The following is a 19,366-nucleotide window of genomic DNA, read 5'->3' as shown; positions in this document are numbered from 1 at the left end:
GTTTCTTCTAAATGCTTAATTGCAAGACTCTATAGACATTGCTATGGTCTGAATGTGTCCTCCGACCCCAAATACATATATTGAAACCCTAACCCCCAGAGTAATGGTATTAGGAGGGAGGCCTTTGTGAGGTGCCTAGGTCATGAGGCAGAGCCCTCATGAATGGGATTGGTGCTTTTATGAAAGAGGCCCCAGAGTTGGCTTGCCACTTCCACCATGTGAAGACACAGCGAGAAGTCTGCGGTCTGGAAGAGGGCCCTCACCTGACCATGCTGGCACCGTGATCTGAGACTTCTAACCTCCAGAAGTGTGAAAAACAAATGTCTGATGTTTATAAGCGACCCAGTCTGTGGTATTGTGTTATATCAGCACAGATGGGTTTAAGACAGGTATGGTGTCAACTTCATTTAAAGGAGTAAAAATTGAGTAACTTAGTGTCAAGAGGCAGTCAAGCTACATTTGTAAAGACTAGGAAGCAGTGTTAGGAGCTGAAAGGGACTGCCAAAATGGAACTTTAGTCACAGTGGTAGTCGATACCACCCAGGAGCAGGAGGAGGACTGGAAATTCTGTCAGAAACCCAATGACATCATGACTCTTCAGTGCAGCTGCCTAATCCCATGTCTACCACATCCCAGAACCACTCAGCCACAACAGGAATGTTACCTAGAAACATCCTTACTGGAAAAATTAAGCATTTGTCCAATAATTTCCTGTTAATGACCAATTTCCCTAAACGTTGGCTTGTGTGTCTCCTCAGGGGCCACTGTATCTTTCTTCTCCCTATTCCCATATTGCTGTCATTAACAAACTCCCCAAAGAAAAGGCCTTCCAGGTGCTTCCAAAGAGGAGCACAGACTCCTATTTGAATCTCTCCATCATTTTCCCTCATGCTCGTTCATCGTTGAGTGATCTAACTTCACACAAATGCTGGGAGGCCCAGAACACTCAGCACAAGACTCCACCAGAGGACTGACCCCTTTTAATTGAAGTGCACAGTTCACATGCTGGATTTCCATCGTCTTAAGCCTCAGGGACTGCCCATTCACCACTGGAACAAGTTGCTAGCATGGGTGCGGCACGTTGTAGATAAGCAGTAATTGTGAGTGAAGCCTGATTTGAAAAGGTATCGATCTTTAATGTTTGTAGCAATTACAACACTATATTTAATGTTGAGCCTCTGGAATGACTATTAAGACTCTATCAGTCAACTCCTAAGCATATAAAACCTTATAAACATGCTCTTTTGCCCTCAGAGAACTTAAAATCTAAACAAAGAATAATAAAAGGAAACTCAAAATCCTTTCCCCATAGGACTTAATGTTCAGCATCATTTATTCTTAAGCTCTTTCATTTTCATCCTCTTCTTTAATGCCCTTTTCTCCTCCACCTCTCTAATCAGTTCCACCAACTCTAGTCACCACTCAAACAAAAACATCCCTCCAAACATTCTGTGACAATTTGAATTCTAAGTGTTGATGGTGGGGAAGACTCTAGAATTTTCTTCTCGCTCAAGCATGGGAAGCCAAAACCACACACCAATGAAACTTCTGCTTCGCTTTTCCCTTCTAAAGCCACACAGCCCACAAATAAACACAAAGATGTACATAAATACTTACTAATGAACGTTGCTGGGCTACTGAGGACCCACTTCTGTAGGAATCACCCTTCAAGGGCTCACATAAGATGGCAACAAATCTGTATGCCTATAAGATGCTCTCGCCAGAGGCAATGACCCCCCTCCCCCGCCCAGAGTAATCCCTCCTAGTCTGCCTCACCTCTCTCACAAGACTTCCAGAGGAACTCCCCCTCCATCCATTGTTACACGTGACCTCAAGGCAACTTCCCGACATGAGTTTAGCTGCAGGCTGATGTCTAAAAGTTCAGGCACTATAAAAACTGGTTTATTGGGTGCAAAAGAGAATTAGGACTTCAAAGACTCTTACTCTGTCAAATTAAATTAACATATGGAACAGCAACTAAGCTATGATTGGTATTCATAGCATCAGCTCTTTGGTAAGGCTCTGGCTGGTTTTTAATGCAGCTTGTTCACTGTTTTAAGTGAACTATTGCTGATCTACTCTGGTTACTCAGAAGAATATTTCACGATGTGGGAAATGCTCACAATATCCTGTGAAGTGTAAAAAGCCAAATACCAATTATATGTAAAGTATAATCCAAATTTTCTAAGTAAGATAGGCTCCATATTATATTCAGTTTTCTTAAAAAAAGTTATTTCCTTTGTCTCTGAAAGAATTATACCAAAATATTAATGCTGACTCCCTCTGGATAGTAAGATTAAGGGAACAATTCTATTTGATTTCTTGTACTTTTATCAATTGTCCAAAATTTCTAAAGAAAATGTATTACTTTCATAATCAAAAAAATGTGTTCAAAATACATTTTTAAAGAAAAATTTTCCTTATGTAAGAAGAAACATGCAAAAAATAGTGGGCATATACAGAGACAAGCCTTTACATGCATATTATTGGCTTTGTGTGGCTCTTTCTCAGATCAAATGCAGTCGAGGGCTTATCTGCCCGTGTGATAAAGGCGGTGCCCATGCACAGGACAGGTTTTGACATGGAGTATTTTATTTACCTTTTTGTTAGTTTTTCTTTCTATTCCCCAACCTAGAAGACAGTAATAATGAACAAGCAAAGTAATAGAATAATGGTAGTTTTTTTTCTTTTTTTTCCTCTGGAAAAGGAGTTAGTTTCAAAAGCTGGTGAAATGACATGGAAGAAGCTTGATAAAGACTTAAACAAAATCAGCAGGCTGAAGCATAAGAAATAGAAAGTATACAATCGTTTATGTCTTGCAAAAACAGCAATTTCCTTTGGTTTAACTGAATATGTTAACATCACTAATTACACATAATAATAAATGTATAATTTTTAGTATTTATCCTTATTCCCCAGTCCTCTATACACATATATGTATTTAACTGATAAAGTCAATTTGTTAGCACCTCCCAAAATAATCAGAAAGCCAAACCTCTAAAAAAAAAAAAAAAAAAATTAGGACGTGCACTTCAGAACCTGATGTAAATGATTTTCTATTTATCTGCAAGTTTTAAATTAAAAAAAAAAATGCTGTTTCACTCCACAATTCACATAAACAGAAGATGACTTGGTATAAAGCTATACATATACAAGATGCTTAAGAGTAGTCAAATTAGCAGGCACTGTAATCCCCCATATAGCCAAATAATTGTTTGAATCGATTAGTAAACAATATCATTCAGAATCATCAGACCAACCAATTGAGCATACAGGAATCATTCTCTGTGCACCCTGCTTTATTCATTTATAAAATGGCAATACTTTACCTATAAGGCTGCAACAAAATTTAGTTAAGGAACAATTGCTAAGAAATTGAGGGTCAGGGGTGGCCTGCACTGTCATCTTAATTTGGGATGCTTTCTACTGTGGAAAAATAGGATAAACCACAATTATTTGAAAGAGATTACCTGATAATTGTACTGTGCTTGATATTAGAAGCAGTGTTAAAATGAATTGCTCTACAACTTCCATTTATTAGATGAGTTTATAATCTAGAAGCAGATATAGTGACTGCAATGCTTTGATCACTCAGCCAAAGGACAGTAATGGGCGGAAGCAGTAAATCCAGATTCTAGTCCTAGACAATGACCTTGGACAAATCTCCCAAACCTCCCAGGGTTCCCTGCAAAATGAAACTAATGATTTATCTGTTGGATTAAGTGGTGCTTTGCCAAGTTACCCAACACATTCAAGATATTATAATTACTATTCATGATAATCACAATGGGATATGCTTGGTTTTGTTATTTACTATTACTGGCAGGTCTAACACCACCTCCCTCAAATGAAACATTTCCCCTTTATTTCCACTGGGAAATCAAGGTGCTCTAGGCAGTTATCAGGAATGTAAATTTGTCAGTGTGAGTCTTGTTTCATTCCAGAAACTGAAATGAACGTTATCTGTTTTCTGCTAATTATCCACAGAAGCCACACCTCACCAATCCAGAAGCCACAGGACGTGGCATAACTTTGGGTTCAGACATTCTGTCATTTAATCCGTATTCCTTTTCAAGATGAAGGAGCCCTGCCCTCAGAACACAAACAGCCTCTCTAGGCCCACCGATGCAGTGTTTGACAGGGCTGTCAGAAACATTTTGCTAACATTTGACCTAAATAAATATTCACTGTGACACTTCGAACCTGTTATACTCGCTCTTTTTTACAGGGACTCCCATTAAACGGGGATCCTTGCTCTGCTCCAACCCGCTCCCCGCCACCAAATCTCAGTCTGGTCTTGTGACCACAGTCTTTCCAGCTTTCCCCAGAAGGTAGCCCTCCCCCCATCACTTTCCTGTGTGTTTCAGCATTTCTCCAAAGTTTCCTATTGCCTCAAGCTGATGACTTAAACCTATTAACAATCATAATTTTAAAAGACCAACAATCGTACATTTCCCTTCATTTCTTAGGGTACATTGACTATTTATGCATTTAACTTCATGGCATGATTTTCCAGGCATTTCTTTAGTGAAGTGTCCCAAGTTTCGGCCTTTCTCATCAGCAATGCCACTGATTCCAAACTGTGTGTTTTGTGGAAAAGACATAAATAAAAAAAAATCCTAGATCAACATACAGTAAAATATAAAGCAACTAAAGGGAGATGGTATTTCCAGTGACATCTCATGTCCTGATGTTTGTTTCTTTAAAAAAATATAGGTATACACTAATATCTTGGATTTATATTTATAAATAACATATTCTCTCTCCCTTTTATATCACACCTCAGCTTGCTTTATTTTCTTTCTAATCGCACTACCTGGTTTATCTGATCATTTTACTCTAAACAATTGAGATATAAAATATTGGGTTAATACTGATAAGTAGGACATTGCCATTTTACATGGGACAGGAAGGAGAGTGAGGAAGGGGCGATGACTTAGGCCACACTGTGAGCTGAATAATTATATCCTGTGGTATCAGTGGGTCAAAGACTTGGTTGTTATCAGAGATGAACAACAAGATCAGAATATGGTTCGCTATTTTTCCTCTCAGTAGAAAAGATACCACAAGACTCTGTTGCCTGTTCCATTCCCTCATTCCCAGACAGCTGTTTTCTCATGCTGTACTATCTACTGAAGAAAACGGATCTGGTCATCCAGAAGTCACTTAGTTTTATCCTCCCACTTGTTGAAAAGCACTTCCCCAGGCTCAGTGGGTGTTCAGTAATGATATAAGAAAGAACATATTTTTTGTTTGTTTTGTGTTTTTTTTTTAGGGCCTCGGGGTAAAAACCTTTTTAGAAAAGACAGATAATTTTTGGATCAGAGAGACCTGTACTCAAATCCCACCTCCATCAAATTTCGTGTAAAATGCCTCATTTTGGCATAAAATGGAGATATCAGAACCTAGATCACAGAGTTCATTAAAAGATTAGTTTTGAGGAATGTGCCTGGTATAGAATGCAGCACCTAACAGATGGTCAATAGTGTTGACTTAGTATTACCAGTCTACGGAAAACAAATTCAGATTATCATCGGCCTTCACAAATTCATACCGATTCTCCTTAAGACACTGAGACTGGCTTTTTAATTTTACTATTTATTTGGAATGGAAAAAACATCTTTAAAGCAGGGTGATCCATATTGTGAACAAACATTTGAGCTTGACCTAGAGAACAGGGACGAGTCTTAACTTATCTCTCTGTGGAGCCATAGACAAAGTTTGGTACCTAGCTGGTTCTCAAAAAAGAAACTGAAATTAAGTTTCAGTTATTCAATTAATATAAAAATTAAGTTTATACACATCATCGATTTTTACTGTTCTTAAAATACAATTCTATGGGCCTAACATAAAACACTTAGTTTTCTGAAATAGTTAAGTATATTTCAGATGTAAGTACTTAGATTAGATTTTCAAAGACAAAGTAGGTTACTGGTGATAGCTTTTTTCCCCCCAGGTGTGTGTGTGTGTGTGTGTGTGTGTGTGTGTGTGTGTGTGTGTGTGTGTGTGTGTGTGTGTGTGACTTTTCATTCTGTTTGAAAAGTTCTGCTGGTGTCCTCGAAATAACAAGGACCTAAAACTAGGACTCAAGAGAAATTTGTGGAGGATTAATGGATTTGGGTCATAAGGCTTCTATTGTCTTCCATTATCTAGTAAATGATTAACACCAGGCTCTCCAGGAGAAAAAACTGTGTGCACATCTACACTTACACAAGTTGATTATAAATTTTGTGATATAAAAAATGTATTGCAAACAATCTCAAATATTAATAAGACCTACAATACTCTATTTGTTAATTCCAAACACCTGAAACTGAAGTTTGACTTGCTATTTCTTGCAAAATTCATAATCATTTTTTATAATTCTATCACCAAATACAGTGTCACAAAATTGGGCTACAAAGAAATGCTTGATTCCTATTCAATTTAGCAGAGAAAGAGCCATGCTATTAACAAACGAATGCAGTTCCAACACAAATATAGGATGATATTTTCATTTATATTAACAAGTTAAGACAAAGTGAAACAATGAAGTCAGAACTTCACTCAGTCATCAATAATGTAATTTCTTTGCTGAATTAGATAATAGTTTCTGAAGAGTTGAAGAACATTTCCTCAATTTTTTTCTAGCTATTCACAATAAAGGCCACAGACATTCTTAAAATTAACCTGAACTGTTAAAATGTTCTCAGTAACTGAATCTTAAGTCTGGGCAATCATCAAAACAATATGTCAAGCCCTATTTGTAGCATTTTTCAATTTCTGTAGCATAAATGTTCCCACTACGGTCAGTTTCAAGCTACCAAGGTGTCATCACTGAACATAGAGTTGGGAAGAGATACATGCATTACATACTATTTTCTCTGGACGAATGCAATAAACATAAATAACCTCAAGAGCATAAATAATAGCAAAAACTAGTAAAAATAATTTGGAAATGATGAGCTTTGTGTACTACCTTTCTTTTTAACATAATTTATTTAATTATATGTGTATATACCTTAACTTTTTAATAATCACTATGTGTAACAACCAGCTCACGAAATTCCTGAAAATTTGATAACCTGCTCCAGCACACCACAAAATCTCCCTCAAAAGCCCTGGCTAGTTTGAATCTATCCAGCTTTATTTGTGAGCAGCTTGAAATTAGTCTCAGAAATGAGTGGAGCTTCTACTACAAAAATAGGGCTAATTTTTGAAGCCATAAATTTGTGACTGTGGTCTCCATGCCCTGCTCTGTGTATTCATTACAGTTCACAGAGTTGGTCAGTCTCATTTGACACAGGTGGTCCTTGACCGGCAGCTGATGTGAGCTCGCTGTGGAAATGTTAATGCCACGCGTCTGGTTCCTACCTGAATTGTGTGCAAGATTCCCATCTGATAAGCTCTGATCTCTGGCGCTCAGCTACGCTCTGAACAAGGAACAGATTCTACCTAGTTTGATAACACCCTGCGAAGGAATCTTGATGAGAAGAGCCTGAGCCTACCCTGGGCACAAAAACAAGCCCTCGGAATCATAGTGTGGGAAATGCTCAGCCATTTCACAACTGAAGATCTAGTACTTTCACAGCAAAATCTCACCATATAAAATTTGGAATGCAGTAAAGACGTACTAGAGAATGTAGAGACTGATATTTAACTGCTCTTTCTCTCTTATTCAGAGGTAGCAATGACTGAAATAACCCTAAGGGACCTCAATTCAAACAAATCATTTTCATTGTCAACAGAGCAAATATGACCTAATTTGCTACCAAGAATTAGCAAAATAATCTAAACTGCATATACAAAATAATCTACAATGACTAAATAATTATCCTGTAAGTCAGGGTTTTTGGAAACACAAAATAGCCAGATGACTGAGACAAAAGGTTTCCCCCTCTCCTTGGATTGTGTTATTTATTTATCATTATATTGAAGTCCCCACATAGCCGCCTCAATGTCTGACTTTGTGAGAGGTAGAAAAACCCAAGTGTCAGGAAACGAGTTATTTTGATGGCAAAAATGCTGAAGGTGAAATGTGATCGTTCATGACGGAACTAGAAATGCCAGCTTTCCTAAGATGCAGTGGGGTGTTTGTAAATTACAATGAAAACTATCCAGAGATAAAAAGTCTTCAATTCTCATCATAAAAATAACACGATCTGGGAAATAATCACTTTCTTCCCCAGAACTACAGAATCCTAAAGGGTATACAGACCGTGGTAAAATGTCTAGAATGTAGAGAATTTGCTATAGATAGTGAATTAGGCTTTTCTTCCATAAGCATTCAGAAACTTGGCCAGAACGCTTCCATTTAATTCCCTAGACCAGAATTCTTGTCATCCAGAGATAAACTTGATTCAAACCCTCATCCCCCTCTACTTAAACCTTTTGCAACTCAGAAAATATCTTGTGATTATCACATCATAAGGCAGATTTTCCCAAGCGTGCATGTCCTGTGATGATAAGGAAGAAAGCCAATGAAGTAATGGGGTGAATTCTGAAGCAGGGGAAAGTAAGATGTGAGCCATTATGGTGGGGGAGGGGGAGCTAAATGTAGGTACTATAGACAATAAATAAACTTTGAAAAGGACTTGTTCCCCAATGTGTCATAAACTACAGCCTATGAAATATAAGGATATTTGGAAACATTTAGATGTTTGACCAAACCGTTAGGTTTTCATCTGTTTGGAAGCTTGAGTTATAAATGGACAAGAGGGCAGATGAGGAAGAACACAGCCACTGCAGTTTGCCAGATGTAGTTGGAATCTGGCTCTGTTATCCTCTAATTCTGTCACCTCACTGAGCCTCAGTTTCCTCACCTGTAAAATGGGAGTAATCATGACACAAGTTTTGCAGGGCTTGCTAGGAAGATTAAGGATGATGTGAATCAAGTGCTTGACACAGTTGATGCACAAAATATAGCTGCTATGGCTGGGATCCTGGTAGATATAAATGCAATTTATGCCCTTAAAGTATGTCGAATAAATTCAATAGCCATATGTATAAAACAACAGAGTATTAAATAACATAGATATTTTAAAACTGATGAAGCTTTCTTAATGAAAAAAAATTTTTAAAAAGATACCTAGTTAGCCTTTTGGGCACTGGTCTAACAGGGCTCAGCAGGAAACAACAGCCACTGTAGGTTTCTGTTGAGACTGGGAAGCTCCACTTTGGGAGAGTTGAGAAAGTCATAGAAAAGAGATCTGAACACTGGTTTACCATTTCAATAGATTATACTGAACTGACTGTAACAAACAGCACTAATCAAAGAACAAAACCTGAAAGAAAATGAATAAAACACTGCTCTACCGCAGATAATGATTTTCTACCCCATTGTGCAGGCTGGCAAACTTTTTCCCCACTCGACCTGTAGCACCTGTATATTAAAAACTTACTGAGGGGGCTTCCCTGGTGGCGCAGTGGTTGGGAGTCTGCCTGCCGATGCAGGGGACACTGGTTCGTGCCCTGGTCCAGGAGGATCCCACATGCCGCGGAGCTGCTGGGCCCATGAGCTGTGACCGCTGAGCCTGCGCGTCCGGAGCCTGTGCTCCGCAACGGGAGAGGCCACAGCGGTGAGGGGCCCGTGTACCGCAAAAATAAATAAATAAATAAATAAATAAAATAAAAACTTACTGAGGGAGGGACTTTGGGGGGCTATTAAAGAGCATGACCATATCTTAGTTAGAAAGCAGCCTGGTATCATGTTTGTTACCTAGTAGGGACTGAGGCTCATAATGCAACACCCACACTTAACCAGGTCACATCAGAATTAAAATAAAGAATTAACATCAATGGCTTGTGGAAACTTGAAACCACTGTGCTGTCCTTTTCTATGGATGAATCAATCATTTAACTTTCTTATTTCTCCAGGAGAAGTGGCAAGCATTGTTCCTTACCTACCATCCCTTGTCCTAACATCCCTTTTGAATTTTATTTTTTATTTTAAAATTTATTTTAAAATTTTTTGGCCATGCCACGTGGAATGCAGGATCTTAGTTCCCTGACCAGGGATCGAACCCACGGTCCCTGCAGTGGAAGCATGGAGTCCTAACCACTGGACCGCCAGGGAAGTGCCCCCGTCTGAATTTTAAAACACTGTTTGGTACACTTCCTCACTCCGTGCTCTCCCTGACCGTTTTTTTTTTTTTTTTTTTTGTCCTTTTTCCTGGGCCCCAGTATGAAGACGTAACATAAGACAATGCGTCGAAAATAAGTATAGTAGAACACCTCTATTAGGATGCCTAAAACTCAACTTAGTCCCAAGTTACATCACAAAAATTCCCATTCAAAATAAGATGTTTTTTTCTTTAATTTTTCTACACTCCTCTTAGTGTAGAAAAGAAACTGCCCTATAAAGTGTGACACTGACAACTCAGCAAGAGATGTACCAAGTAAAAAACAACCACCTGGAGTCAGATTCTTACGTTAAGTGTTGCTTCCCACAGACTCACTCAGCACAAGTCCAGATATATTTTCAGGACGTAAATGTCAGGGAGTAAGAAAGATCTTGAAACCAGATTCTTCATGCGGTGTTCCTCCAATGTTTATTCAATTAGGAAAATACAGACCTCCCCGCAGGCTTTGTGGCTACTGTAGATCAGTTTATAGAATCATCTTATGTCAAACAAAGACGTTGGCCACTGACTTGTGAGCAGCAGCGAAGGTCAGAAGATCTGCTTCTAGAAATGGCCACGCTGCACACAGACAGAAATGTACGTTCATAAAAAGAAAGGAGAGGAAAAGACTAAGAGGAAGGAGGAAAAACACAGAAAGAGAAAGAGAAAGAAAGCAGTACACCTCCAACAACGGCTTTGTGACCCCTCTGGAAATGCTACCCAGTTTTTTTTTTATCATGAAAAGATCCCATTAATGCCTCAGCTCCATCAAACAGCAGACCCAAGTCCATGAATGGCACCTATCAGAGCCCAGGGTAAATCCAATGATTAGAGGGAATTCGCCAAAGGGCCTTTGTAGCTGAGAAAAATGCCTACTCCAGAGAGGAATGCAGAAAATTCCTGGGAGCACAGGCCTTCCTTTGTTGGCAGTCTGGCGGTATTCTGGAGCAAATAAAGGGACAAAAATGGGATCTTAGATGCAATGAACATTTGAAGAAAATGTTTTTCAAAGACCTCCTTGAAATACTCCTTTAAAAAAAAAAAACCCTCAAACTATCACTCTGATAAAGATGAACTACAGAACTTCAACCCAAACCACCATTTTACAAGACTGCATAACCTTGAAGCTTCTCAACAGGAATAGTGTTTTCGTTAGATCTCCTTTGTCCTACTGCGTTTCCTGGTTAAACAGTAAGTCAAAGTTAAAACTTTACAGATAAGAAAACACACACATTCCCTCACTCCCTTCAAATTTACTGACAGAATCCACTGAGATTTAGCATAACATAAAAGCATCAGGCAAGGAAAGAGGAGAGCGTACAACACTGAATCGAGGATATCAACCAAACTCAGACCAGAACAAAACATAAAGGATATGCTGAGCTATCACCGTTATCAAAACATGCAGACAACCAACCAGAAAGAAAATCTGCCAGGCTGACTAAATAGGATGAAGAAGGGATGTTAAGGCACAAGCACCGTGGACATCAGTAATTCTCATTTATTCTGTACACAGCAGCAAAATTTTACTGAAGCCCCCTAACTAACTAAAGGATGGCAAAAATCACAGCTTTATATCGTTGCTACCATTTAATAGCTTGGTTATACCAGAGCCGGCAGAAGAAATGCGAAGCCAACTACACTTCTTTTAGCATGTTTTCCTAAAACAGAGAAAACAGAATCTTTCAGTTTCGTTTGGTGCAAAGAAGCTGGCCTAATAGAAGATGGATCTGAACCTTTGGTACAGGAGTATTTTAAACCTTCAACCTGAGGTAGACGTCCGTCAGAAAGGCGTTTGGTACATCTGAATTTCTCATTTTTAAAGAAGTGCCCCACCCCCATGCTTCTTCAGACCCAAACAATTTTAATGACTTTTCTGCACAATGTGCCCCTAAGTGTAATACCTTCCCTCATAAATCTTGTTGTAGACTTATTTTATGCTCCATTTTAACAGTTTGCAGGGTTGAGGGAGGAGCAAAGTAATAATCATGTAATTCTAGTGGAAGGTTTTCCTCCCCTTTCTCCTGGGCTGAAATATAATAAAATATTATCTGTTTGCATCTTTAGAGAGCGATTCACTAACATTTTTCAAAACTGTAGTAAAATGGTTGCAAAGCCTTTATTGCTTTGCAAATGTTGTTCATTTAATTATTTGTTTTAAATGCCATTTTACTGGTACCAGTGGGTTTGCATTATAAAGCCTGTATTAGGGTGCTATTGGGGGTATACACAACAAATTCAAGCCTTTGGATTGTGCTTTTCCATGCTCAGTTCTGTTTGCCCATGTAACCATATATAACACTTTTCCCTGACTTCCCTCACAAATAATTGAGCATACATAATTGTGAGGTTATTGCATCACTGTTTATGACCAACCTCGTCCTTCCTAAGAGTTACTCCAATAAGTCTCTACCTTAGGGTGTACTCTCAAAGTTTATACCTCTGTGCACCAAAGGGGAGAGGTCAATTTTACTTGTGCATCATTAGATATATAGTTGGGCAAGCACTAATGAATACAATACTTTCTCAACATACATGACGGCTTGAAAAACAACTGGCACACCTTTCTGATGCATTTTGCAAATTTCCTTCTATGTCTGGACTGAAAAAGCTTTATCGTTAGAGTTCTTATGAATAAAATGCGTCGTTTTGCCAATGTAATAAAAAATAAGATCCATTTGAAAGAAATATATAAAGCAGAAATAAATTTAAGCACAGAACCAAATAAATGCTCTCAACGACCCTGATTCAGGATTCCCTATAAATAGAGTGTACCTCTCCACCACTGTAGATTTCTCTGAAATCTTGCCAAATGCATAAATCCTGGAAACATCTTCTAAAAGATAAGAATGAGCTTGGAAAATAGATCATGAAAGAAATATGCAGTGCCCATAAAATAAACCACACACATACACACACAATTTTCATTTACCAGATCCTCTTTCACAAATCTAGCAGATGGTGGAGTTTTAAAACTCAGTTTTCAAACGACAATCTGACTTTCTATTTAAACCAGAATCTTCAGTATGTTAAAAAAAAAAATGTGGTGGATACAATACAAACACCAGGGGTACATAACCATGCTCATGTTAAGCTGGCCAAAGGAAGAGAAGAAAAATGAATAAGAAATGGAAATTCAAAAAACATGACAATTGTTAGCTATGTAACTTTATACTTTTCTATATCATTTCTTTCTAGTACCACAATTTTTTTAAAAAGTGAATTTAAAAATTTCCATAGCAACTTTCTACTTCAGCTAGTGATATATTTGGGTACTGTGAGCAAAAACAATGATAACACAATGCTGAAGAACAGCTATTCTACACAGACCAGACTCTACATGGAGCCAGAAAGTCAGACATCAGTCTTGCTTTTTAGACTTCTCCCTTAGAAGACTCAAACTGTTCTCATATCTTTCCCTTTTGATCCCAGTCCCCCCAAAATCAGACCAATTAAACTCTCTGCTGCTTAGTTGCTTAACACTTGGAATTACAGCTCTGATTTAGCTCTTTGACAGCAGGGACTGTCAGGCCAGCTGTATACCACAAAGGTGCAGGCGGAACAGAAGCTGGTCCTAAGCAGCCATCGCTCTGAGATCTACAGTGTTTGCTAAGGACGAACAGCTCAAACAAGGAGGTGGCTGCAGAAGGAACTCCTGTTCTGCATCCATTTACAAATACTAATATAAAAAACCTCTAAGTGGACTCAATGCTCGCCCCCCCCCCCTTTTTTTTTCTTTCACGTTTTACACTTGTGTTCTCCGGAAGAAAATGACATCACGCTGAAGATATAAAAAGCAATAACAAAAGAGGTTAGTTCTTCTTTGCAAAGGTATGTCTGGCCTGTCCTCAGGCAACGCTGGGTTTCTGGAGTGCCCTGTCCTGGCAGATCTTGTCGTGACAGTAAACGCCTGGGATCTCAGGCTGTAACCGCACCGGCGGGAGGAGATAGTAGATGGGGCTGTGAACAGAATGCGGCCCTTAAACGTCCTCCTGTACTAACAGAAATTAGAGAGTGGAGCTGTAATTTCAGCCCTCCTTCCTTCACGCAGGACCCTGTCTCCCTGTCTCCAGGAAATGGGGGCTGAGTTAGTGGGTCATGACTATAATAGGAATCTGTGACTGGAGCGGGGTAGCCATCAGTATAAATCTGTCATAGACACACTCACAGAGGAAGAGGAACTTCCATACACTGCAGCCTTTACACTTTTTGATGCAGATACAGATTTATGGCCCACGGGAAGCAGAAAGCCTTTGAGGCAAAGGGGCCCTGTGAATCAAGGCCATTTTGTAGGTTTCCGCTGCCTGAAAAAGCTACACATTTATAATTGTGCTCGGAGTCAGCCCCCTTCCAGCCCCAGGAGGCAGCAGCATTTGGTTGAAATAAAACTGAGGACTTTCCCCAACAGCTGGCCAGCTCTAGTTTTAAGTCTTAACAACAGGATGAATGAATGGAGGGCGGCTGAAGGGATCAAAAAGCATTATGCCAGACTTTTTAGAGACACTTTTCCCAACTATGCTGTTCCCATGTATCAGATTCATTCAGAGATGGTGAACTCTACTTTGAAGCGTTCCCTCCCATTGTTCAGCCAACACAGATGACTCTTTCACCAAGATACTTAGAAATGATCCGGCAGAGACGGTGAGGAAATGTCTAAAAAAGTTGCAGGCAAGAAAAGAAAAAAAAAAAAAAAAGAGTCAGCTAGAAGTAAATTAAAAACCAGCCCAGAGTTGGTGTTAATTAATTAAAAACACAATTTCAAAGCATCCCTAATAGAAGACTTCCTCCATGCAGCCAGTATCTGATTCAGGGAGTGACTCAAGCAATAAAATCACAGTTGGGACGACTCTCGTGGTGCTGGCAGGCCAAGTTCAATATTTTCCCTATGAGGCATGCCTGTACTATAAAAAGAATGTGATGTTTGAAAATGAGTGTCTCTGCTCTCTGTGTGCTGGCATTAAAAGCCTTTCCTAGCCCTCTTGCCACACTTTGAGAGTACAGTATGAATCACGATCATGTGGCGAGTACCTCCTTGCCAAATTCTTTCATGCTGCTACCACGGTGCGTTCCCTCTCAGGCTCCTGCCAGCAGCCTCTGTCGTCCAGCCAAGAACATCAGTGTGAGCAGCGGTGCAGAGGCGGGGCACTTCACTCCACACTCAGCAACCAGGACACAAGGAGGCACATTCTCGTAAAAATCGGAATTGCTGAATGGACCGAGTGGGCAGGAGGGGACAAAAGTCAGCTGAGGGACGAGGCAAAGAAGCTGGAGGGAACGGGTGAGCCATACAGAAGAGGGTCTGATGCTTCTGGAGGGTAGCCTCTGAGTCAGGAGTGGGGTTGGGCTCTTTAAATTCACGCTCTCAAGGAATACTCCAGAGATATGATCGCCCATACCATGGGTGAGGCAACAAGAGACCAACGGGTATCAGAGAAGTGGCTTCCTGCATTATATAGCCAAGGAAAGCAGGGCTTAGGCTGGAACCCAACCTAGCGGCCCTGCCCTCTTTCCTCTCTTTACGCTGCTTCTCTGATTCTTCAGCTGAAACTGGGAGAAGCCAGGAACTTTTTTGCCGTCTTGGGCTTTTTAATTTTGTGTTTGTTTTTTTTTTGGCTGTGCCATGTGGCTTGCGGGATTCTAGTTCCCCGACCTGGGATTGAACCTGTGCCCTCAGCAGTGAAAGCGCGGAGTCCTAACCACTGGACCTCTAGGGAATTCCCAGTCTTGGGCTTTTAAATATTTAAGCCACTCTCCTAACTACCACTGTTCTCTAAATGAACATAATGCCACTTTCAACCATATATGTTTATTAAAATCTGTATCAGCCAGATTAACATCCATTGGACCAATCTTCACAGCCATGACCACAGAACTCAAGAAATATTATATTTCTTAAGATGAAAATCTTGGACTTCCCCGGTGGTCCAGTGGCTAAGACTCTGCGCTCCCAACACAAGGGGCCCAGGTTCAATCCCTGGTCAGGGAACTAGATCCCACATGCTGCTACCAAGAGTTCGCATGCTTCAACTAAAGATCCCGCATGCCACAACTAAGACCTGGCGCAGCCAAATAAATAAATATTTATTTATTTATAAGCCCACCAGTCATCCCCAAATTCTGCTCCAGGGTCACAGAGGGAACTGGGTTCAACATCATGAATCACTACTGATGGAACCACTCAAAGTTTATCCCTTACTTACATCTGCATTTCCTTTGTGTTCATTTATTGTTGTGGTTAACTACAGATTAATTGACTTGCCAGTTTTCTGGCTGAGTCTCCTGTGAACCTAGCATGGTTTGGCCTCTAAGAGGCAGAAATGGACTGTGAAACCAGGATGCTCCCTGGAGTGACAATGCTTCTAAATGGCCTGTTACATATAAAGGTTTGGAATCAAAAACAGGGTTGGAGGAAGTTTCTATGCTTTGCATTAAAAAGATAACTTGTCCCAATGGCTGGGAAGAGGAAGATACAGAAGAGGAGGTGGAGGAAGGAGAGAAAGGCCCAATTTGCATGCAGGGGTCTACAGGAGAAGCAGTAAAGTGGACATCCTAATCCAAGAAGGACAGTCCTTCCTGGAGTTCTGGTCTACCTGAAATCACAGTGGTGTGGGGGAAGGGAATGTGGATGTTCATAGCCCATCTAGCTAGCTAGCTTGAGTGGGTAGAAGAATAAGTCTGTCAAAAAAAGAGTTTCATCTTTTCTTAAAAAATATTTATTTATTTGGCTGCGCCAGGTCTTAGTTGTGGCATGCGGGATCTTTAGTTGCGGCATGCGAACTCTTGGTAGCAGCATGTGGGATCTAGTTCCCTGACCAGGGATTGAACCTGGGCCCCTTGTATTGGGAGCGCAGAGTCTTAGCCACTGGACCACCAGGGAAGTCGAAGATTTTCATCTTAAGAAATATAATATTTAGAATAATACCAGGTGATGGTCTCACTCTTCTTTGCATTGATCAAATCCCAAGAATCTATTAATGAAAGATTAAGTAGGAAATTGAAAGGACTCCAAACCAAGACCTATTACTTTAATCAGTCCATCACTTATTTAATTGTGCAGCCATTATGTCTCAGGCACTGTGCTAAGGCCTGGACATACAAAGATAAATAAAACATGTTCTCTGCCCTATTGGAGTTGAATACAGTGGGATAATACAGTGCTTTTTAAGTGCTATACTTAAACAGTGGCCTGTCCTTGTAACTACTAACTTTGTGGCATAATAATTTCCAAGATTTGGGCAACTCTCATCTTGCTTAGTGTTTTTGCTGATGAAATTAAACCAGAGGAATTTGTATGATTTTTTACTACTTAACTACTCTGTGAGTTGGTGATGTCATTGTTGTATGGATCCACTTTTGTACTAATTGTGGAGGAAATGAAAGTGGGTAAGAATTGGTGGGAAGAGAGCCTGGATTTTCTTTAGTGAAGAAAACAGAAGAATTTTTCAGAGTGATGTGCCATATAAGTGGGACAAGGGTGTAGAAAGAAATAGGTAGTCAAATAGGATGGCTCTGAAGCCAACCTGTTCCGCCTGGCTCTATCAATTATTTACTTAGCTGTTGAATTCTCCAGAAGATTACTTTACTTATCTGTGCCTTGGTTTCTTCATTAGTAAAAAGGGGTTGATAATAGTACTACCTCATTGAATTGTGAGAAAAAAAAATGAGATAATCCTTACAACAACCCTGATATGGACTTTCCCACGACTTAAACCACTTCCAAACTAAGATTTGTCAACAAGTACCCACAAACCTATTTAAAGTCATACTTCAATTCATTCACCATTCTGCAAAGCTAGAATATTCTGTCCTACACTTTTTTGGCCTTGTGCACTGTGTTTTCAGGTAGCATTCTTGGAATGGAAACTTTCTTGAGTACTCATCTGTTTTTATCTGTGTGTATAGATTGTTATTTACTACCCATGTATTTACTAGAACAGGTTGTCTGGACATCTCCAGTGCATCTAAGATTATTTTGCTGGGAAAGAGAGGGAACAAATACCAGATAACACTGGCAGCTCGTGGTGCACTGAGGGTTGTTTGATCTATAGGAAAAGAGCCGTTTTTCTTTCTTGGGACTTGAGGGGAAAAAGCAATGGTGATACTATATTAATTACAACAATCAGTTTTACCAAAGTCCAAATTAAAGAAGCCTTAGATATCTAGTTGGGATACTGGAGTTTATGCAACAAGAATAAAAATAAAAGTTGAGGAGATTAAAAGGTGCGCAGTTAATATTTCTTTTAAAAAATGTTTAATACTTTGGATATTTTGGTGTAGATTGGAGGAGGGTGCCAGTACAATTCAGAAGTATAATAAAACAAGATACCAAGTGTGTAGTCCTCCTTGCTAGTATGCACGTGGAGGGTAGCTCACTACTGGTAGAAAGAGCTCAGGCTCTGAAATCAGATAAGCTGGGGTGAGTGCATCTAAAAGGGGATGATGGTCCCTGGGTCCCTGAGTCATCTTTGCTATAAGAATTGTGTGAGATAATCTGATCAAAATGTCTAGCATGCTGAGGCACTCTCTCTATATATTGGTGAAGGAATCAATGAGTGAAAGATGTAAACAAAGTTTTATTCAAAGGTTTCTTTTTATAAAATATCTGTGCCTCCCTAACTCACAAATAACATCTTATGCCCCTAAACCACTAAGGAAAAGGGCATTAATAACCTCAGAAAAAACAGCTGCTATTTCTAGTAGTCTTTGTGAAGGGGTGTGTGTAGGTGGGTGTGTCTGTGTCTGTGTATGTGGGAGAGATCAAGAAGAAACTCTAAAATCTAATATGTGATCCAAAAGTCACATAACGCCTTGGGGTCAAATGCAAGGAAGGCGCAGTTAGAATAATAAATTCAAAAGTTTTTTTTTTTTTTTAAAGCTTATCTATGTCAGGTTTTGTTGCATACAGGTATCTTACTATAGAGGTCCTAGGGATCAAACTCCAAGGAATCGTCACTGTTTCTTTATTTTAATTATAAAAGTTAAGATCTATGGTTCTTTAAGATTTTAAGAATTTCACAGATTCTAAGTATCAAATATTTTTCTTAATATTCTTCCATATGGTGATTCACTGGAATGCCAACTTCAAAAAGAAGAATTAAGATTTTCATTGCCTTCATCGAACTGGCCTTAGAAGAAGTCATCAAACTTCTGTCTTTGAAACTCCCCACTAAAATAACATTGATTGCACAGGGGCCATTTGTGTAATGAACTCTTTATAGAAAAGGCATCACTTAAATTGCCAAATAAATAGAGTGAGGTAACTGGCC

Source organism: Kogia breviceps, chromosome 12 (assembly GCF_026419965.1).
Source record: "Kogia breviceps isolate mKogBre1 chromosome 12, mKogBre1 haplotype 1, whole genome shotgun sequence".
Taxonomy (NCBI): Eukaryota; Metazoa; Chordata; class Mammalia; order Artiodactyla; family Physeteridae; genus Kogia; species Kogia breviceps.
Note: the sequence above shows the minus strand (reverse complement) of the source record.